The sequence below is a fragment of the Zophobas morio genome, unplaced genomic scaffold (assembly GCF_036711695.1).
Source record: "Zophobas morio isolate AGI-343-1 ecotype UQ-CSIRO unplaced genomic scaffold, CSIRO_AGI_Zmor_V1 ptg000005l, whole genome shotgun sequence".
Lineage (NCBI taxonomy): Eukaryota > Metazoa > Arthropoda > Insecta > Coleoptera > Tenebrionidae > Zophobas > Zophobas morio.
The window spans coordinates 19,630,310-19,653,672 of NW_026972110.1; positions in this window are offsets into that span (position 1 = coordinate 19,630,310).

A 23,363-nucleotide genomic window follows, 5' to 3' on the forward strand; every position below is an offset into this window, starting at 1 on the left:
CACTTTAATTTTGGAAAATGTTCAATGTAGATTTCCCGGTTCTTTTTTTCAATTATCAGTTTTTCAACTTTTCGTTTTCTTAAAATTTGAAATTTTTTGTAATTTTAATTTTTCGGTTTTTCAATTTTTCGCTTTCTCAATTTTTTAAATTTTAGATTTTTTGGTTTCTCTTTTTTTTTTAATTTGACGTTTTTCGAGTTTTCGGATTTTCCATTTCACGTCTCGATTTTTCAATATTTAATATTTTTTGGTTTCCCGATTTTTCAATTTTTCGATGTTTTAATTCATCATTTTTTTTTTTTTATTTTAGATTTTTCAGTTTCCCGCTTTTTTGATTATTCAAATTTTCGGATTTTATTATTTTTTTCTTTTTTCTTACTTTAATTTTGAAATGTAGTGAACCAAGAGCTATAAGGTTATATGGCCATCATAATACCATCTCATTGTGTCGAAGTTAAGTTGTTTACAATAGAAAAGGTTTTAGGGTCGTAAATAACGTGTCCACTGCAGCTCGACCGGCTGTTGTGGTTTCGTTCAGGGACGACTTTCACTAAATATGAAAATCCACCACTCCACTATTTCTTTACAACCTGCAGCCGCTGAGGGTGCCGAAATAACCACTCGCTTTGAAAGCCGGCCCTGTTAAATATGAGCAAGAAATGTTTAGAAAATGATTTATTGCCAACCGGTAAGCTTAGTGCGAACCACACAAAGGGGGTATTTATTTGCGGTCAACTACTTTTATGATGGTCATATAACCTTATAACTCTTGGTTCACTATACATATTTCGAATTTTCCATCTCTCGACATCTCACTTTACCAATATTTCAAACTGTCATCTCAAAATTTTTTTCAGCTTCTCAATTTTTATTTTTGATTTTGATTTTTCCCATTATTTAATTTTCATTTTCTCGATTTTATATCACCATTTTCGTTTATTAAATTTTTCAAATTTTCATGTTCGATTTTTATTCCTGGATTTTTTAATTTTGCTATTTTTGCACTTTCAGTTATTTAGATTTGTCAATTTTTCGTTTCTTCACTTTTTCAAGTTCCTGATTTCTTTAAATTTTTCCATTTTTGATTTTTCAATCTCATTGTTTTTCCATTTTTTAGATTCACAAATTTGAAAAATCGAAAAATTAGAAAACCCAAAAATTTTAAAATCGAAGAATTATAGAATCGAAAAAATTAAAGCTTTAAAATCCAATAATTGAAAGTTTTCACAACTATAAACAAAAGAAATATAAAATCAAAACATTGAAAAACCGAAAAAATTGGAAACGAGAAATGCAAATCGAAAAATTAAAAACGTAGAAAATTGAAAAATTTATACTTGGAAACTCGAAAACCTGCAAACCGAAAAATTAAAGAATTCAAGTTACTTTCGGTATTCACTTTAGAATTTCTAAACATTGATAATAAATTTTGGATGCTAGGTATACACAAACCTGTAATACTTAACTCAGTAATAATAACTCAGTTCACAGCTACATTATACCAACAATGGACAGTAATAATCTTGCGGTTCGGGTCCACAAAGCTTATAATAGCCAGTTTGTCTTATAGTGAACCAAAAGCTATAAGGTTATATGGCCATCATAAAAGTAGTTGACCGGAAATAAACACCCCCTTTGTGTGGTTCGCACTAAGCTTACCGGTTGGCAATAAATCATCTTCTAAACATTTCTTGCTCATATTTAACAGGGCCGGCTTTCAAAGCGAGTGGTTATTTCGGAACCCTCAGCGGCTGCAGGTAGTAAAGAAATAGTGGAGTGGTGGATTTTCATATTTAGTGAAAGCCGCCCCTGAACGAAACCAGAAGAGTCGGTCGAGCTGCAGTGGACACGTTATTTACGACCCTAAAACCTTTTCTATTGTAAACAACTTAACTTCGACACAATGGGATGATTTTATGATGGCCTTATAACCTTATAACTCTTGGTTCACTATACCTTACCTTACCTACTTATTATCTACAATTATTACATGATATCAGCAAATTTGTAGCTAACACATTTCACAAAATTATACCTTGAAATTTCATTATTTTTGAACTGAACAATTTTAGAGTCTATAAACATAATGTAGTCTCTATGAACTACTTCTTTTACAATATAACGTGTTTGGTTTTTATGCACGGAATTTATTTTAATATAATTATGTAGGAAACAGTTTGAATACCATTTTTAAAGCGTCCAAAAAAACAAAAATATTTGGATGGGTCGACGAGCAATAATTTTTGAATTTTTAATGAAATCGTTAACATGCATTCATAATTTTATAAATGCTGGCGCTATTTGCTGCCCAAATTTTTGGCGAGAATGTTGCATTTTCATCTATGTATGTTTCGACAAGGTAATCGATAAGTTTATCAATTCGGACGTCTTTCGGTTCTTCCGCCATAAAGTCCTCCACCAATGAATCTCCAACTTCCTCGGGAGATAAAAAAATTAAACCAAACAGATTTCGTATCCATCTGCCAACTTCTGCCTCGGTATTTTTGCATTCCACATTCAGTCTCACACTTTGTATTTTACGCCACCTGTAGTCAAACTACATGAAAGATGGAAAAATTCTAAAATACTAAAATTGACAATGTGAAATTTTTTTAAAATTATGACTATTATTAGATACACATTTAAAATCAAAACCAGAAAAATTACAAATCAAAAACTGAAGAAAGGAAAAATTGAAAAATCAAGAATCTGAAAAATCTTAAATTAAAAAAACGGAAAATTAAAATATGTAAACGTCGAAAAATCGAAAAATTGCAAATCGAAAAATAGAGTAAGCCTAAAACTGAAAATTTTCATCTTGAAAAAAGAAAAATTAGAAAATTAGAACACTGAAAACCGAGAAATAGAAAAAATAAAGAAAACAAAAAACCGAAACCAAAAATTGCAAAATCGAAAATGTGGAAAATAAAAAAATGCAAATTGAAAAACTGTACAAACGAAAAATCAAAATACTGAAAAACTAAAGGTTAAGAAAATTAAAAATCGAAAAAAAATATAGTTGGTTATCATAACAAAATGTTAACAAAGTATTCTAAAATTTTTCTAATGGTTTTAAAAAGTTGCGCAATGCTCTTGAATTTGTTGCGATGAATTTTTAAATTGCAGTTATATTTTGTTTCTTTTTTTTTTAAATAAGTAGATACTTAGGTACACATAGATATAAAGCAATAAATTGCTGCTGTTCCATTCATACTTTTAGTGACTGTGCAAGTAAGTAAATGTTTTTATTCAATCATTTTAAAAATTCATATTATCAAAATGTAAAAATAATTTCATGGTTTAAGTTTGTGAAATTATTTATTGCATACGGATTTATTAAAAACAAACAAAAAATGATAAAAGAAAATCTAAACAGAGAATTATAAAACGAGTAATTTGAAGAATCATTTAGGGTTGGCCGGAGGTAGGCCGGATAATTTTGACCCTCTCAATTTCATGGTCAACATGCAGCCCGCTGCACGACAAAGATCGTATGTACTATGTACCGGTGAAAGCTTTTTTTCACAATTTTCTGGCATGTAGATTCCACGGAAAGTCCAACTTCTTGCGACAGATGCCTCATCAACATCTTCATGACTTCAAGAGTCTACTATTGGCGTTTAACACATTATCGTATTGCTTTAAGTCAAAGAAGGATATATAAAACTGTTGATGCATCTATACGAACTAGAAGATGGTCTTACATTTAACGTTGATAAGACAAAATCAGCACAGTTAAAGTCACCAACAATAAATAACTGAGATCCATATAGACAAGCCATAGACATTAAAAGATCGAAAAAAATTATGTAATCATTCCTATCACATGCAGGTGGCATGTAGACGACTAGAATATAGATATCACAGAAATTTAAACATATTTTCACTATCAAAAAATTGGTCTAAAGAGTTTAGACAGTACTTCCCTCGCTGTCGGAAATGTGACGACTGAATGCCTATTATGTTTTTTTTTTCGCAGTAGATTTCAAAGCATTCGGTTTTGTAGTTCCTGAGTAAATGAATAAAATAAATTTAGGAATTTGTTATTTTTTTGAGTCACCCGCTATATGCAAATTCAAAAAATATGAATGGGATGATAAATTACAAGTACACACTCATCATATTTTGTACATTCTAAATTGGATTTATCCGGCAAACTTTTGAACTGACGTCATCAGTTTTTTGGAGAAGATAATCAAATATATTTTGACTAAAAATTTATTATGCTCTTTATAACCTTAAAACATCTGCAAAATTTCAAAACATTCCGTTCTGTAGTTCCTGATTAAATCAATAAAACACATTTATACGCATTCATTATTTTTTTTGGGTCACCCTGTATATGCAAATCGAAAAAATATGAATGGAATGATAAATCACAAGAAGAGACTCATCATATTTTGTACAGTTTAGATAGGATTTATTCCGCAAAGTTTCGAGCTGACGTCATCAATTTTTTGGAGATGATAAGCAAATATATTTTGACTAAACATTTGTTATGCTTTTTATAACCTTAAAACATCTGGAAGATTTCAAAGCATTCGGTTTTGTAGTTCCTGATTAACTCAATAAAATAAATTCACGCATTCATTAATTTTTTGAGTCACCCTGTATATGCAAATAGAAAAAATTTGAATGGAATGATAAATCACAAGAAGAGACTCGCTATATTTTGTACATTTTAGATAGGATTTATTCAGCAAAATTTTGTCGTGGCGTCATACACTATTTAGGGGGGACGACCAAATAAATTTTGATCAAAAATTTACCATGCTTATGATAATGTCAAAACATCTTCAAGATTGCAAAGCATTCGGCTTTGTAGTTCCTGAGTAAACCAGTAAAATAAATTTACGCATTCACTAATCTTTTTGAGTCACCCTGTATATGCAAATCCAAAAAATATGAATAGAGTGATAAATCACAAGTACAGACTCATCATATTTTGTACAGTTTAGATACGATTTATTCCGCAAAGTTTCGAGCTGACGTCATCAATTTTTTGGAGGGGATAAGCAAATATATTTTGACTAAAGAATTATGATACTCTTTAGAAACCAGCAAAAAATAAAATAACTAAAAATTAAAAAAACGTTCAAAAATCGGAAAAAAACGAACTAAAACCGAAAAATTATAAAAATAAAACATCGAAAAGTTTAAGACTTTGGGAAATAGAAAATAGAAAAATTGAAAAATTGTAAAGAAAATAGAGAGAGGAAAAAACGCAAAATTGAAGGAAACATTAAAATGTCTAAAAAACTGAAAAATTGAAGAATGGAAAATCGAAAATTTGAGGAACTGAAAAATTAAATAATCGAAAAATTGAAAAGTTGAGACACCGAGTAAATTAATAATCAAAAATGAAAAACTTAAAAATTTTAAAACTGCAAGATTGAAAAAGTAAAAAATTTAACAATTTAATACATTTCTAAAAAATTGGTCTAAAGAGTTTAGACAGTACTTCCCTCGCTGTCGGAAACTTGACGACTGCATGCCTATTGTGTTTTTTTTCTCATTACATTTTTGTAGTGGGAATTTAAAAAAAAAATGCGATGACGTCATCAACATTTTTGCAAGGACACGTATATCAGTTGGGATAGATGTAGTGCAATACTAAGAATAAAATTATTATATTCTCAAATTTTCGGGAAAATGAATTGGGTCGTTTGAATATTGATTTGTAATAATCAATAAAATAACGAAACAATTTACTCACGTATACCTACGTATCAGAGGCAACTAAAAATCGTGTATGTATAAACATTGTTAATTTAAGATGACAGGCGTAACAGCATACGTGAGAGCCAAACACAGAAACTGTAAACAAAACGACGGTCGGTTTTATTGCTTCTACTTCCGCTTATTATATAAAACATTGGGTTTTATTTTAATTCTTGACGGTGAAATTCACAATTGGTTGATTATAAACATGTCTATTTCGCATTCGCGGAACCAAGTGACCGCATAAAACAAATGCAGATCTGTAACGTTAAAGTCGATGTAAATAAGCGTGCTACCCTTATGTTTCAACCGAGTTTTTCCTTTAACAAATTTTGTGTCTACCAAATTGGGTTGGTTGGGGTGTAATACTAATAATAAGTGTTGCCTTTAATTTAATCAATAAAATAAATTGACTTCATTAATTTTTTTGAACCACCTCTTAAGAAAATCTAAAAAATATGAATGGAATGATAAATCACAAGTACAAACTCATCATATTTTTTGCATTTTAGATAGGATTTATTCAGCAAAATTTAAGGGTGACGTCATCAATTTTTTTAGGAGGAATGAACAAATACATTTTGAACAAAAGTTTACCATGCTTATAATAACTTTAAAATATTCCCAAGATTTCAAAGCATTCGGTTTTGTAATTCCTGATTAAATCGATAAAATAAATTCACGCCTTCATTAATTTTTTTGAGTCACCCTGCATATGCAAATCCAAAAATATGAATGGAATGATAAATCACAAGTACAGACTCATCATATTTTTACAGTTTAGATAGGATTTATTCGGCAAACTTTCGAGCTGACGTCATCAATTTTTTGGAGGGGATAAGCAAATATATTTTGACTAAAAATTTATTATGCTCTTTATAACCTTAAAACATCTGCAAGATTTCAAAGCATGCGGTTTTGTAGTTCCTGATTAAATCAATAAAATAAATTTACGCATTCATTAATTTTTTGAGTCACCCTGTATATGCAAATCGAAAAAATTTGAATGGAATGATAAATCACAAGTACAGACTCATCATATTTTGTACATTTTAGATAGGATTTATTCAGCAAAATTTTGTGGTGACGTCATCAGTTTTTTGTAGAAGATAACCAAATATATTTTGACTAAAAATTTATTATGCTCTTTATAACCTTAAAACATCTGCAAGATTTCAAAGCATTCGGTTTTGTAGTTCCTGATTAAATCAATAAAATAAATTTACGCATTCATTAATTTTTTTGAGTCACTCTGTATATGCAAATCCAAAAAATATGAATGGAGTGATAAATGACAAGTACAGGCTCATCATATTTTGTACATTTTAGATATGATTTATTCGGCAAACTTTCGAGCTGACGTCATCAAGTTTTTGGAGGGGATAAGCAAATATATTTTGACTAAACATTTATTATGCTCTTTATGACCTTAAAACATCTGCAAGATTTCAGAGCATTCGGTTTTGTAGTTCCTGATTAAATCAATAAAATATATTTACGCATTCATTAATTTTTTTGAGTCACCCTGTATATGCAAATCCAAAAAATATTAATGGAGTGATAGTTCACAAGTACAGACTCATCATATTTTGTACATTTTAGATATGATTTATTCCACAAACTTTTGAGCTGACGTCATCAAGTTTTTGGAGGGGATAAGCAAATATTTTTTGACTAAAGATTTATGATGCTCTTTATAGTCTTAAAACATCTGCAACATTTCAAAGCATTCTGGTTAGCAGATTAAAAATTAAACTTCAAAATGTTGTTTTATAATTTTGATTTTTTTTCCAAAAATCTGGACGTTTCGGGTGAAAAGTCGATTCAGAGTTGTAAACTACATGTGTAGGACTATGTTATTTTATACAATTGAAAACCCATTTACTATGTACAATTTTGAAGTGACGTCATCGCTTTAGTGGTGGGGATGATTCGACAAATTTTGGTTAGCGTTTTACCATCTACATGATATTCTTAATATAAGTACAAAATTTCACAACAATCGGTCGAGTACTTTCGGAGATTATCTGTCTAATAAAAATCCGTGACAACAGACGGACAGACGGACAGACGGACAGACGGACGGACAGACGGACAGACGGATAGACGGACAGACGGACAGACAGACGGAAATGGGAGACCTATTTCTTCGTCTTCTAGGGGTCATGAAAGATCGAGAAAACGTAAAAGTAGAGAGTCGGCCGACGGACTCGATTACAATACTTCCTTTGCTTACGCTCGGGAAGTAAAAATCGTAAGATTGAAGAAACGAAAAATTGAAACATCAAAACTTAAAAATCAAACTAAGTACTAAAAATCGGAATACTAAACATAAAACATTAATTTATTTTGTTTAGTTTGATTTATGTAATGAACACTTTCGTAAATAAATGGTTGTTATTTAAAAATCTAAAAATTTAAATCGAGAGACTGAAAAATTAAAAATCGAAAACTAAAAGTTGAAAAATTCCAAAATTCCAAACCACGAAAAATTAAAAAATACTACAAAAATCGGAAAAAATAGGAACATTGAAAAATTAAACTGCAAAACTTAGAAATTAAAAAATCCGAAAGGAAAATCAGAAAGAAAAACCCCAAGATTGCAAACCACCAAACAAATAAAATCACTAATCACTAATCACGAATCACTGATCACTGATCACTGATCATTGATCGTCATTTCGTTATTTCTTGGTTTCGTGATTTCGTGATTCGTGATTAGTGATTCGTGATTCGCGATTAGTGATCAGTGATTCGTGATTAGTGATTAGTGATTAGTGATTAGTGAGTAGTGATTCGTGATTAGTGATTAGTGATTAGTGATTCGTGATTCGTGATTTTTTTTTCAATTTATTAAGTTTTAAAGTTTAAATGTTTCAGTTTTGAACTTTTCCATTTTGGGTTGTCTTGATTTTTAAATGTTTCAATTTTTTAATTTAGATTTCTCGGTTTTTCGATTTTTCAATTTTTAGATTTTTCATTTTTCGGCATTTCAATTTTAGAATTTTTCAATTTCAGATTTTTCGGTTTTTCTTCTACAATTCTTGGATTTTTAAAATTTTACATTTTCGATGTTTCAGTTGTTTTTCAATTTTGAGTGTTTTCGATTTTTTGATTTTATAATTTTTTGATATCTGATTTTTTTTGGATTTTTCAATTTTTCGGTATTTATATTTTTCGATTTTTCAGTTTTTGATTTTTCAATTTTTCGTTCTCGATTTTTCAGTTTTTCAATTTATTCTTTTTACTTCCCGAGCGTAAGCAAAGGAAGTATTGTAATCGAGTCCGTCGGCCGACTCTCTACTTTTACGTTTTCTCGATCTTTCATGACACCTAGAAGATGAAGAAATAGGTCTCCCATTTCCGTCTATCTGTCCGTCTGTCTGCCGTCCCGGATTTTTATTAGACAAATAATCTCCGAAAGTACTGGACCGATTGTTGTGAAATTTTGTACTTAAATTAGCAATATCATGTAGATGGTAAAACGCTAATCAAAATTTGTATAAAATAACATAGTCCTACATCTGTAGTTTACGACTCCGAATTGAGTTTTTAAGTGAGTGAGTGAGTGAGTGAGTGAGTGAGTGAGTGAGTGAGTGAGTGAGTGAATCACCAATCACTAATCACGAATCACTAATCACTAATCGCGAATCACGAATCACTAATCACGAATCACTAATCACGAATCACTAATCACGAGTCACTAATCACTAATCACGAATCACCAATCACTAATCACGAATCACTAATCACTAATCACTAATCTAATTTTTTTTAGTGATTCGTGATTAGTGATTAGTGATAAGTGATTAGTGATTAGTGATTCGTGATTTCGTGATTTCGTGATTAGTGATTCGTGATTCGTGATTCTTATAATAATACATTATATATACTTATAATTCTAGACAAACTTTAGCTAGCTAATCCTACTCTTACGGTAACAACGAGTATTTCGGTCGTTTATTTCATTCGAATGTGATACAAACTTTTCTAAATGAATTTAAGAATTAATTACATTCAGAGAATATCCACCTCTACCACAAAATATAATTCATATATTAAGAAAATATTTTATGTTAGTGAGATGCAAGTGTGGCTAGTATGTCTAGCCTTAGGTGTGATAAACACTTTGCAAAATATGTCTCTGGGAATCTTATCAATTGCAGTAATTATTTTTGTAAAAAAAATCAAATGACAAAAATTATTACGTTAATAATTTTAGAGGGAGCGCATTATTATTCCAAATTTTAATATTGTGAATATTTTAAGTGGACATAGTAAAAATGCAATCTATGATGTAGCAAATAATTTCGTATGTTTTAACACAATAGTGGCAATAAAAAGAGTGGAAAAAGAATATGTAAATTATTTTCATCGTCGACTACATATTACCCAGGGGGCGTAGGTATTTGGCATTTGGACAAAAAAGATAAAAATCGACAAAATCGACTGCGACAAAAATTTCTGTAAAACGATGGGGCAAAAAGTCTTATAGAAATTGTGTACTTCCCCATTTAGTAGACCCTAGTAGATGCTATTAGAATCCCGGATTACATTTTGAATTCACACACAGAAAAGGAACGAAAACCTACAAACAATTATCTGCTTTTTGCTTTAATTACATCGATAGTCTTGTAAAAGTGCAACACATTTTTGTAATAATGACATAATGAATGAATGACAGGATGAAGTTGACTACTGGACCTACTGTTTTAACTCTCCTATCTGGGATCAGTGGTAATCTACAGGGTGTTCGCTAAGTTGAGATATTCCTTTTAACACTTAGTTTTATGCCCTGCTCTAGAGCGATTTAGCTTCTATTACCTTAGTAAGGTTTCGATATTTATTGATTTCATCTTTTTATAAATTTTAGAAATTTTTAGAGACGGTCCTATCCAAAATTTCTAATTAAAGATTAGCGTTTACAAAAAATATCATTGTCATGGATACGAATTCAGAGTATTGTCAGAGCTGTCATTCAAATTTATTGACATGGCTCACTTTCAACGTGCTTATCGTTTTGAATATAGTGAGCTCGTAGATATGTTAATACTCTATGGAGAATGTCACCAAAACGCTGCTGCGGTGTCGAGAATGTATGCAGAAAGATTCCTCCGAAGGCATCCCCCTGGGCCTCGTCAATTTACGAATCTCGTATAGCGAGCTAGAGAAACTGGAAACTTACAGGAACATCGTGGAGGACACGCCGGTAGACCAAGACTCCAACAGATGTTAGATCTAGAAGAGGAAATTCTAGAAATAATAGGCGAAGATCCAACAATTAGTACCCGACAAATTGCTCATCGAGTAAATACATGTCACAGCAAAGTATGGAGTACATTACGTGAAAATCAGCTCCATCCTTATCACGTCCAACGTGTGCAATCTTTAATACCTCCTGATTATCCCAGAAGAGTACGATTTTCAGAATGGCTTTTGGGACAAACTATGAACCATGAAAATTTTATTGACCAAATTCTGATCACTGATGAAACAACATTTACTCGTAATGGTACAATGAATTTTCGTAATACCCATGTATGGGCCTTTGAAAACCCGCATGCAATTCGCCGCACAAATTTTCAGCACAAATTTTCGATAAACATATGGGCTGGCATTGTAAATGGTATACTTATTGGACCATTTATTCTACCGGATCGCATGGATGGTATGCAGTATCTCAACTTTTTGCAAAACGATTTGCCTGAATTACTGGAAGAAGTTCCATTAAACATTAGGCAGAACATGTGGTTCCTACATGACGGCGCACCACCACATTATCGTCTGGAAGTGCGGAATAATTTAAACTACACTTTTCCTCATAGGTGTATAGGGCGAAATGGCCCCATTGCCTGGCCGTCCCGTTCGCCGGACCTAAACGTTTGCGACTTTTACTTATGGGGGCACATGAAGCAGTTGGTTTATACGAGTGAAATACACACAGTTGAGGAGCTACGAGATCGTATTTTTAATGTCGCTAACCAAATTCGACGGCAGCAAGGGCTCTTGTCCTGTAGCAATTCCTGGATACGAAGATCAAGGCTTTGCATTGCAAATAACGGCAACAATTTTGAGCATTTACTATGAATTTATCAGGTGCGCAGTTGCAGTGAGAATTCGTAAGTTACACATTTCGTAAAATATCACTTCTTGTTTTTACATTTTATTTCTTCAAATAATTAGCCATCTGATTAATTAAATTCTGTTGTGTTACATTTCGGTTATCAACTTACCGTTGTGATTCACTTAGATAGTTTATAAATTTTTCTTATCGTTCCGAATAGGTAGACGTTTTAAACCTTGAACTACGAAATAGAAATGAAGAGTTAAAATCAGAAACTTCCAAACGATTTTTAAAACGTCATAAAGGGACAAGTACTATTGACATTATTAGAAAATATGACAACCATGGTAACAATGGATATTGTATAGGTAGGCATCGTATTCCAATTAGGATAGAATGAACCGGAACGAACTCAAAATTTTAGAAAAGTACAATTACAAATAACTATCTAACTTTCCTACAATGCCACTTTTGCTTGAGTGACTTAGGCTAAAACCCTTTAGAATTAAGTATAGTAGCACGTGTTCGAAGGAATGTCTCAACTGAGCGAACACCCTGTAGAAGGCGAATTAAAGTTCATTCTCGACTAAAACCATGCAAAGAAAAACAAACGCCTGAAACTAAATGAGTCAAAAATTAAAGAACTTAGACAACGACATTAAATAAGCGTATTAATTAAAGACAGGTGGATAGATGTTTGCTGGACCGGAGTGAATGTCATGTCCAAGGAGCGAATTGACGGGTCAATTCAAACATGTTATCGAGTTGGTCTTGATTTTTTGTAAACAATGTAAAATATGTCTACAATTATTAACCAAAGATTTAATCAACAACAGCAGACAACGCGGAAATGTCAATTATATGCAACAGTATGGATTAATAAAACACATGCGTTTTCGCCCCGTTTTTTATTATCAAAGAAGTGTCGCTAACCTGATGATGTTTTTTTAAATTGAACATCCGTTATGTTGTACACAGCTATTCAAAATAATTTAAGGGATCATTGGTTTAACGAAACCCAATAAATCGTCATAAACATTCAGAAAAGGAAAGTCGTTTTGTAAGATTCTGTGAAAAAAGAACTCTAAGCAAGTATGCGATTTAATCACATGACTTAATGAAAAAATTAAAGTGCCAAGTATGGAGCAATTTCACGGATCCGATCACTGGCTATCAATTAAAGCTCTCGCTGCGACGAAATTTATAGTTTGTCTACTGATATTTGGAGGTGACTTCAATGCGGCTAATGGGCTTAAGACGATTTATTGTTTAGCCCCGCTGTAAATGTGTTCATCAAGATGTGTTTATAGAGTTTGAAAAATTTTCGAGTAGGTATAGCACCGATACTCTCGCAGGTAAAGAAACATTCATGTATCCGACCGTTTATTGCAGTAGGCGGTTGTCCGGTCTGGTAAAACCCCCTTAATTAGCGTAAGCTTTAGTAAAATTTTTGAGAGGAGGCAATAAACTAACATCCTACACGGATGACTGAATTTGAGGAATCCTAATCAGTAGGTAATCAGTACCGGCGATAAGACTAATCCTATTACTACTCCCAAATATACCTCATCTAGGTACAAATAAGATAAAAGCTTTCTACTTACCTGAAAAATATGTTTTCAAAACCTGGAAAGTTAACATTTAATCTCTTTACGCTTGATAGAAAAATAATTAACGGCACGTCATATGACCCCGGTTAGAATACACACATAATATTTTGTTAATATTACAGTTTGTAGTTCTATAATCTTAGGGATGGTTCCATGTAAAAGGTCACAACAATGTCCAGGTATAATTACTTGTTCTTCGTGTTTGGGTTTGTAATGATATAATTCTTGCCTAAATGCCAGTTAATTTTCCGGATCAATGATAGGTCTGATCAAAATAATAATATCTAACAGACCAATTATAATACAATAAATGTAAATAAAAATAATTTCAAAATTCATAGCAATTGTTTAATACATCAGCAGCTATTATAGACTACTAATGATCCCAGATAGGAGAGTTACAACAGTAGGTCCAGTAGTCAACTTCATCCTTTCATTCATTCATTATGTCATTATTACAAAAATGTGTTTCACTTTTACAAGACTATCGATGTAAATAAAGCAAAAAGCAGATAACTGTTTGTAGGTTTTCGTTCCCTTTCTCTGTGTGAATTTAAAATGTAATCCGGGTTTCTAATAGCATCTACTAGGGTCTACTAAATCGGGAACTACACAATTTCTATAAAACTTTTTGCCCCATCGTTTTACAGAAATTTTTGTCGCAGTCGATTTTGTCGATTTTTATCTTTTTTGTCCAAATGCCAAATACCTACGCCCCCTGGGTAATATGTAGTCGACGATGAAAATAATTTACATATTCTTTTTCCACTATTTTTTTTTGCCACTATTGAGTTAAAACATACGAAATTATTTGCTACATCATAGATTGAATTTTTACTATGTCCACTTAAAATATTCACAATATTTAAAATTTGGAATAATAATTTTTGTCATTTGATTTTTTTTACAAAAATAATTACTGCAACTGATAAGATTCCCAGAGACATATTTTGCAAAGAAGACACTTGCATCTCACTAACATAAAATATTTTCTTAATATATGAATTATTATTTGTGGTAGAGGTGGATATTCTCTGAATGTAATTAATTCTTAAATTCATTTAGAAAAGTTTTTATCACATTCGAATGAAATAAACGACCGAAATACTCGTTGTTACCGTAACAGTAGGATTAGCTAGGTAAAGTTTGTCTAGAATTATAAGAATTTTTTGGACTCCCAAAGTTAATTCATTTTACAGCCCTGTCGTCTATTTTATTGTACAGCTGAAGAGTTTGCTCGTAAAACAACCTGTAAATGGAAAACACCTGATGTTCGCTACGCCATCAGTCAGGTAATCACAAGTTAATACTTATTAGTTGCATATAATTTCCGAAACTGTTAAATAAATCCACCGTAAACTAAACTAAAATATAACGAATTATACTATTCCAAAAGCTATAAGGTTATATGACCATCATAAAAGTAGTTGACCGCAAATAAATACCCCCTTTGTGTGGATCACACTAAGTTTCCCGGTTGGCAATAAATCTTCTTCTAAACATTTCTTGCTCACATTTAACAGGGCCGGCTTTCAAAGCGAGTGGTTGTTTCGGAACCCTCAGCGGCTCCAGGTAGTAAAGAAATAATGGAGCGTTGGATTTACATATTTTGTGAAAGCCGCCCCTGAACGAAACCTCAACAGCCGGTCGAGCTGCAGTGGACACATTATTTACGACCCTAAAACCTTGTCTATTGAAACAACTTAACTTCGACACAATGAGATAATTTTATGACGGCCATATAACCTTATACCTTTTGGTCTACTATACAAGTATATAAATGCCACCTGCATGATCGCAGCAGGTATATGTATAATACAGCTTGCCGGACGAGAATTCCGGTGACGGATTAGGACCAATTTTATGGCTAGCACTTGACCGCGACGGGAGTTTAGGTGCTCCGAAAAGGAAGTTGGATCAGGGTGGAGAACTCTTCAGGGGCTTAAGTAGATAATTACTCTTACAATAGAAAATAACAACAACAACTAAATTAAAATTTACAGCCCCATTAAAGGACAGTAGCAGTTATAATGGGTTGTAAAGTTTAACGAGGTACAGGGTCGGTGAAATTTAAAGCACCTGGCTTAACAACTTTTAAAGTACACAGTATTATCACAAAAGTATTAGCTCCTGGAAAATAATACTTCTTGGATGTACCGGATTTAGGAATAAGCAGCGGCATTGATGAATCAAGTATGAGGTAGAAAATACCCACGTGTTTTGATGAAAGTTAATATCTCTATCTACTTTCTGTACACCACATTATGCAAAAATCGAAAATTATTTATTCCTCATTAAAAAACGATTACATTCTGCTACTTTGCTGATTAACAGTGTAAAGTGTGTCTAGAATTATAAGAATTTTATGGACACCCAAACTTAATCCGTTTTACAGCCTTTTAGTCAATTTTACTGTACAGCTGAAAAGCCTGTCAGGGGAAAACCAATGTTTACTACACCCAAATTCACCACGCACCGGGCAGTCGGGCAGACAGGTACAAAATTTATTGTTTGCTATTGTTTGTTGTTTGTATCCTCAGGCTGCCAACTGACTGACCGCGTAGCGAACATCTGGTGGTTTCCCTTGACAGGTTGTTTTACAAGCAAACTCTTCAGCTGTACAATGAAATTGACGACAGGGCTGTAAAGTGAATTAACTTTGGGAGTCCATAAAACTCTTATAATTCTAGACAAACTTTACCTACAAGAAAAACGAATTTAATACCATGAGATTTTATTTCAAAATTTAATTATGCTTAAATTACATTTTGTGATGTTGATGGAGTTTCTTTTCATTCCAGAAAAATTTTAAAGGTGGATAATTTAGAAGATTATTACGCAAAGTCGTGAAATTCATCACTATTTTACGTTAAACCCATCTACTCATAAAATAATAAATTTTGCTTGGGAAAATGAAAAAAATTTAGATAGGTATTTGAGAACAGAATCAAATTAATATTAATGTTAATAATAATTTAGTTAATATAATAATTAATAAGTTTGAAATTTAGTTTGGAAACAGAGTATGTACATACGCTACTAATTAATGAGTCTTCCAAGTTAAAAATTCAATTTACAAAAAATTTCCCTTATGGATTTTCCCTTTTTAGTGTCTGTACCTTTCAATAATTGCGAATTTCAAATTCAAATTTATCCATATCAACATATTCATAACATAATAATAAGAAATCACCTACGAAATGTTACTAAAAAGCTCACATTGTAAGTGTTTTTGACTAGGTGTATTTCCACGACTATACCCGACTGTTTTAAATTAGCTAGACCAAATCTGTTTTATTAATTTGTTTAAAGAAACTTTGAACCATGCACTTTCAACTACACCAGCAATGTATTAATTCATATCTACACTGACCGGCAAAAAAAACCGGCCACCCTGAAAAATTTCACAAAACCACTTTAAAAATTATTAATTTAACTAGTGATCGTTATTTTATTAAAGAATCATTCACTATTGACACATGATGTACAAATTAGCAACAAAAAGATGACAATTAATCGCACAATTAAATTTAATTTAACAAAATAACAGAAACAGACCAAGTACGATATTTTCTTAAAAAAAAAAAATAAACAGTGTTTTTCATCATTTGATTATAAATTTGGCAATTAATATACGTTTTCACGCCAAAATAATTCCGTTAACTCTTACAGACGTCTCTCAAAGTGTCGCTCTGTTTCTGTTATTTTGTTAAATTAATTTTAATTCTGCGTTTAATTGGCTTTTTTTTTCCTCCACACAGCTGGTGGAGAAATTGTATCATCGGAATGTAAATCCAGAAATCAAAACATTTTAAAAATCGGAAAATTGAATAACCGAAAGTTGGAAAATTCAGATATGGAAATTCGAAAAATTGTTATACAATATTGATTTTTCCAAAATTCTAGATGTCTAGAACACGGATTCATAAAACACCTAGAAAACGAGAGACCTATTTTTCATAGTCTAGGGGTCATGAAACGTCCAAAAAACGTGGAACTAAAATTTATTTTTAATATTATAATTTATTCAGTTATTAGAGTAACGATCCGAAAAATGGTACTCCTGGTTTTACCGCCGGGCAGGGATTAGTACTTATTGAGGAATTAACAACAGCCTCCCCTTATCTGAACCAATGGGTGTTGAAAACACCCTCCCTCTTTATCTAAACCAATGAGGATGCAGGGCTCAACACAGTACCACCACTTAATTAGCTTTCGTACTCTTGGTTTTATTTTTACTTATTTTTATTCCACCTGCTACTACGAAAGGGTATAGACCTCCCTAGCGGTGATTTTGAAATCTTACGCCAAAATGTCTCGTAGAGTTTCCAAAGTGTCCCGTACAGTTTCTAGAGTGTCCCCTGTAGATTCCAGAGTGGCCCCCACAGTTTCCAGAGTGTCCCCTTTTACTATGGAGCGCCTTAAAGGCAATGTGTTTATCTGCAGACGTAAGTCCCAGAACCTCACCTCTTCGGACAGCAGCGATGGCGGCAGCTCCGGCAGCAGCCAGTCCCCGACCAGCACCCACCCCGGCTCTCCGCCGCCGACCACGACGTCGTCGTTCAAGCGACCCGGATACTACGACAACCCGGACGGCTTCCCCACCAAGCGCCAACGCATCTCCCATTACCGGAAGCCCTCCGAACAAACCACCTACCGCTCACCGGTAGAGAACAACAGCCAGCGGCGGCTCGTCACCGACTCGTGGGATTGTAGGAACGGCTCGCCGCAGGCGGGCAAGACGGACAGCGGGTACGAGAACGGGGCCCCGGTGTCGCCGGTGCCAGTGAAGAGCGGGGCCGTGGACAGCAGTTCGGAGTTCCCGGATTACTTAACGTAAGAAACACGCAAATTTGGTTATTGAAATTATGTAACAGGTTATCTATGATTGCAGGAAGTACACCAGGATCAAGGATGCCGAGCAGAGGCGGAGATTCGAAGCCGATTTCAATGCCGACTTCGCCGAATACAAGGACTTGTACGAAATTGTGGACAAGGTTTCGAGGAGGTTTGTCAGTTTTGAATCGATGCTTAAGCAAGAAGACGCTTCTAGTCTCAGGTTTAAAGTAAGTCGAATTTTATATTCTCTAATTCTAGTGATTTCGATATTAAAATTAGAATTTTTAAACATTGAGCATAGTTCGTTTAACTCTAGAACTTTTAGTTTTTCGGCAAAATCCGATCAATTTATATCAATATATATATTTATGTTTAGCATAAGAAATATGAATTTTACATGCGTTATCGAATGGATAAATTTTCCCATAATTGTAAAATTATGTGTCTAGGAATTACATATTTTATTGTGGTTACATTTCGTTTTGTCGTTGTTTCAGGACCTAAAAATGCAAATCGTTAGGGAATACAATGAAAACAAGAAGGATCTGGAGCACCAGAGATTAAAACAGAGGTTTCACTATCTCCACGACAAGCTGTCGCGCATAAAACGGCTGGTATTGGAGTACGATCAGGACTTGTCAAATAACCGGTACTGACCCTGGGACGTGGACCGTAGGCCTCAAGCATCGGCACATTGCGATGGACTCCTGCCATCGGACGCTCAATACTAACATCACGAACCACAATACAAGTTTCCCCCTAAAATAGAAGAAAAAAAGTGTCTAGTGTATATTCGTCTTAAGGAACAAGAGAGGAATTAAGTAACTCTTTTGGTAGATTGTCGTTGAAAATATTGTAATTATTGCTTATTGATAATTCGTTATTTATTAATTTTGATGTCAAGTGCATTACTTAGATTTGTATAGGTTAATTTGTTTGTTGTAATATACGTCTTGATACAATTACTCTTTCTTTGAACCCAACAACAAACGGATGCAGAAAATATTTCTAGCTAAAATTTGATGGTTTCGTTGCTCTTTCCGAGCCCGTTGGGTGTCTGGTTGGCTTAAAACTACAAGAAAACGCGCTTCAAAAATGACGTTTCTGAAGAATTTTAACAATTTTCTTGTATGTACGAACGCCAGAATGCTTAAAACTGCCCCAAACGTCTCCTTTTCGTAATTTGAGACGATTCTGCAAAAAATTTTGAAATATGGTTAAGATTTAATAAAAATAAAAAAAAATACGATTTCTATCTAAAATTTGATGGTTTCGTTGCACTTTCCGAGCCCGTAGGATGTAAAGATTTTTCGGCTTTTAAGTTATTTGAATTTAAAAATTTTTTATTTGTTTTTTTTTTAAATTCCAGTTTTTCAAATTTTCTTCTTTTTTTTTAATTTCTCAGTTTTTAAACACTTTAATTTTGGAAAATGTTCAATGTAGATTTGCCGGTTCTTTTTTTCAATTATTAGTTTTTCAACTTTTCGTTTTCTTAAAATCTGATATTGTTTGATATTTCAATTTTTCGGTTTTTCAATTTTTCGCTTTTTCAATTTATTAAATTTTAAATTTTTTGATTTCTCTTTTTTTTTTAATCTGACATTTTTCGAGTTTTCGGACTTTTCGCGTCTCGATTTTTCAATATTTAGTATACTAAGTGCAAAAAAAATCCGAACACCTGGATAGAATAATAATTTTTCGAAAATCTTTTGGGCTTACAGTCTACTATTTACTACTAGTAAATGATCAAAAATTCAAATGGAAATGTTAACACCTAAGCTACTAATGGGTTGGAGCACCCCTGTTATTGAGGCATTCGTTTACACGCATTGGCATGGACCTAATGAGTCGATCAATGTCATCCTGATTTAATTCATCCCAAGCAGCTTGTACTTCACGCTTCAGGTCGTTTAAAGTTTGTGATGGTAGTAGAAGATGAGTTTAAACGTCGTCCCATCATATCCCATACATGCTCAATGGGCGAGAGGTCAGCAGATCTAGGAGGCCATGTGTTGTAGACTTTCGGTCTCTTAGAGCTAACAAACGCAGACGACGATCTTGGCGCTCAGTGGTAGCTCTTGGTCGCCCGGATCCTTCAGCTCTGTGTGCTCTACCGTCTTGACTCCACGCCTGCCAACATTCCGTCACTGTAGACACAGTTCTGTTAACACGAAGTGCAATTTCTCTAAAGGACAATCCTGCTTCACGCATGCCTACTATTCGACCCCTATCAAATTCACTTAATTGTGAATACTGAAGACGTTTTCGCACTGGGGGCATGTTAATGGCTTTTTAAGGAATTTGAATTGTCGAAAGCGAATACCGAAAAACGTCAAAATTTGACTGAACAGCCCCAGCTTGTTAGATCTCAAATTAGGGTAACAACAATTAAAAAGACGTACAAATTCTTCAAATTGTCTTCATATGTTCATCATTTCTTACTTATACAATAACCAATTCGTGTATAAAATTTCATTTGAAAATATCGACGTTTTCAAGGTGTTCGGATTTTTTTTGCATTTTGTATATTTTTTGGTTTCTCGATTTTTCAATTTTTCGATATTTTAATTCATCATTTTTTTTTAATTTTAGATTTTTCAGTTTCCCGTTTTTTTTTATTATTCAATTTTTCGTTTTTTTTTTAATTCAGATTATCTTTTCAAGTTTGGATTTTATTTTTTTTTTTCTTTTTTCTAACTTCAATTTTGAAATATTTCGAATTTTCCATTTCTCGACGTCTCACTTTACCAATATTTCAAACTGTCATCTCAAAATTTTTTTCACCTTCTCAATTTTTATTTTTGATTTTGATTTTCCCCATTATTTAAATTTCATTTTCTCGATTTTATATCACCATTTTCGTTTATTAAATTTTTCAAATTTTCATGTTCGATTTATTATTCCTGGATTTTTGAATTTTGCTATTTTTGGACTTTCAGTTATTTGGATTTTTCAATTTTTCGTTGCAGATGTTTTAAAGTCATGATAAACATGATATATTTTTAATTAAAATATATTTGCTTTTATTCCCTCTAAAAAATTTATGACGTCACCTAAAATTTTAGAAGAAATCCTATCTTAAATGTATAAAATATGTGATGTTATGAGTTTTTATGCTTGCGATTTATCACTGCATTAATATTTTTTAGATTTGGTTATACAGGGTGTCTCAAAAAAGTTAATGACTGAGTGAAATGTGAAAACAGGTTGTCATTACCAATTAATAGACGAAATTGTGTGACGGAAATAAATACAAATATACATTCAATAAAAATAAAAAAGGATTTCTCCACATACCTTTTTGCCTTCGGTGTTCATAGCATTTAAAAGTTCATTTTGGACAGTTTTAGGCATTCCTTTAAAAACCGTTGCTTCTTTCAAATGAGATCAGATGATAAAATCGAATTCAGCCATAAAATCAATCAGACCTCAAAATATACCTGGACTTTGTGATCCCCTACTTTCGTCATGTCCACGTAAAGCAAATTCAAACACTCCACAAAATTTTATGCACATTATCAATCGGCGTAATAAATGGCGAGTTTTGTCGACCCTTGCATTATGTGTACGAATATTATTAACATAACCGGTGTGTAGTTGTTTCCGAATGTCTGTATTACCGAGAAGATTATCCAAGAATATTTATCATACGTGTTTGCGCAGAAGGAAAATTAAAATCCGCGATAGTAATTTAATCCTCCAGAGCACGATCGCAACGGGCTCACAAGCCAGTTGTATCAGGCGCATATCAGGCGGCTACGACGTGTAGTTTCCATGGTAACGGTGTAAACAAAACATCTAAATCAGTCATGATTCGGTCCATTCGGTCTCTGTGCCGGGCTTTTATCAGCATTTCATCAGAAATAACATATCATATATCCAAGACACATCTTTAGATGCAAGTGGAAGTAAGTTTTGATACATTTTATACAAGTGGAGCGAGATAAAAAAATTAGATTTGATAATTATGACACAAATTTGCGGATAATTTTTTACATATTGTGCCCAGTGTGTTTGTAAACGTTGTAATTTTGAGGGGGCACGTGCTCTTGTGCCACCCGGCACCAGCCGCCCCTGGTTTGATGTGGGCGTTGAATGCAATTTTCTAATGCAGGACGATCAGCAATTTGTCCATTGGTTCACAAAATTCTGAATTGGAGCCCTGCAGCCCGCTAATAGTAGGTATTAACAGAAACAAGAGATCCCCGCCAAGAACAAACACCAACACTATTTGGAAAAAAACGTTCCATTCCATCAATAAGGTAACAGAATTTTATTTTTCTATTTCTGTAATCTATTAAATAAATACATATTTACAGTTCAAATATTTCACACAAAAAACAAAAATTAGAAGAAAAATTTGCCAGCACTTTGGATCTTGTAAGTAAAAATTTCGGCAACGAAAATTTGTCAGACCAATATATATATTCTTTTTGTGCTCATATAGAGCAGGAAATGTTCAAAATGCCCAGCGACACAATGGAGGAATTCAAAGATGGAGTAATGGAGTTACTTCTAAAGACAAGGAGACAATTACGTGAGAGTAAAAACAGCTGACTGAAGTTCATTTTTTGTTTTTAGTGAGAGTAAAAACAGCTGACTGAAGTTCATTTTTTGTTTTTAGTTTAGTTTTGGTAAGGTTAGGTATGCATTGAAATAAATAAAAAATAGTATATGCTGCATTATTATTTAATGAATGTTTAGAATTACATTTTCTGAATAGCTTCATTCTGCCATGGTACTGAGCCAATATGAGAATTAAAATAATCTTTAATAAATTCTCGATATTCAGATGCATTTTGTTTAGCGTTTCTTGCGCCGAGTCTTCTCTGGTCTGATGCTCTGCGCAGGGAACAATTTTGTGACACTTCGTTGCGCCATTGTCCAGGTATAACTTGCCCATCTATTTCCTTATCAACAAAATTTAAGGGCACATAGCGGTGCTGACTGGCAGGCAGGTTATCCTCATTTTGTTTGATAAAATTATGGAGGCAGATAGCAGCTTGCACTAATTTGTCAACATTTTCTGGATCCTTAAAAACCACTGTATGAAAGATTCGAAACCTAGCAGCTAAAATTCCGAAGGCATTTTCTATACATCTTCGACCACGTGAAATTCGGTAGTTATA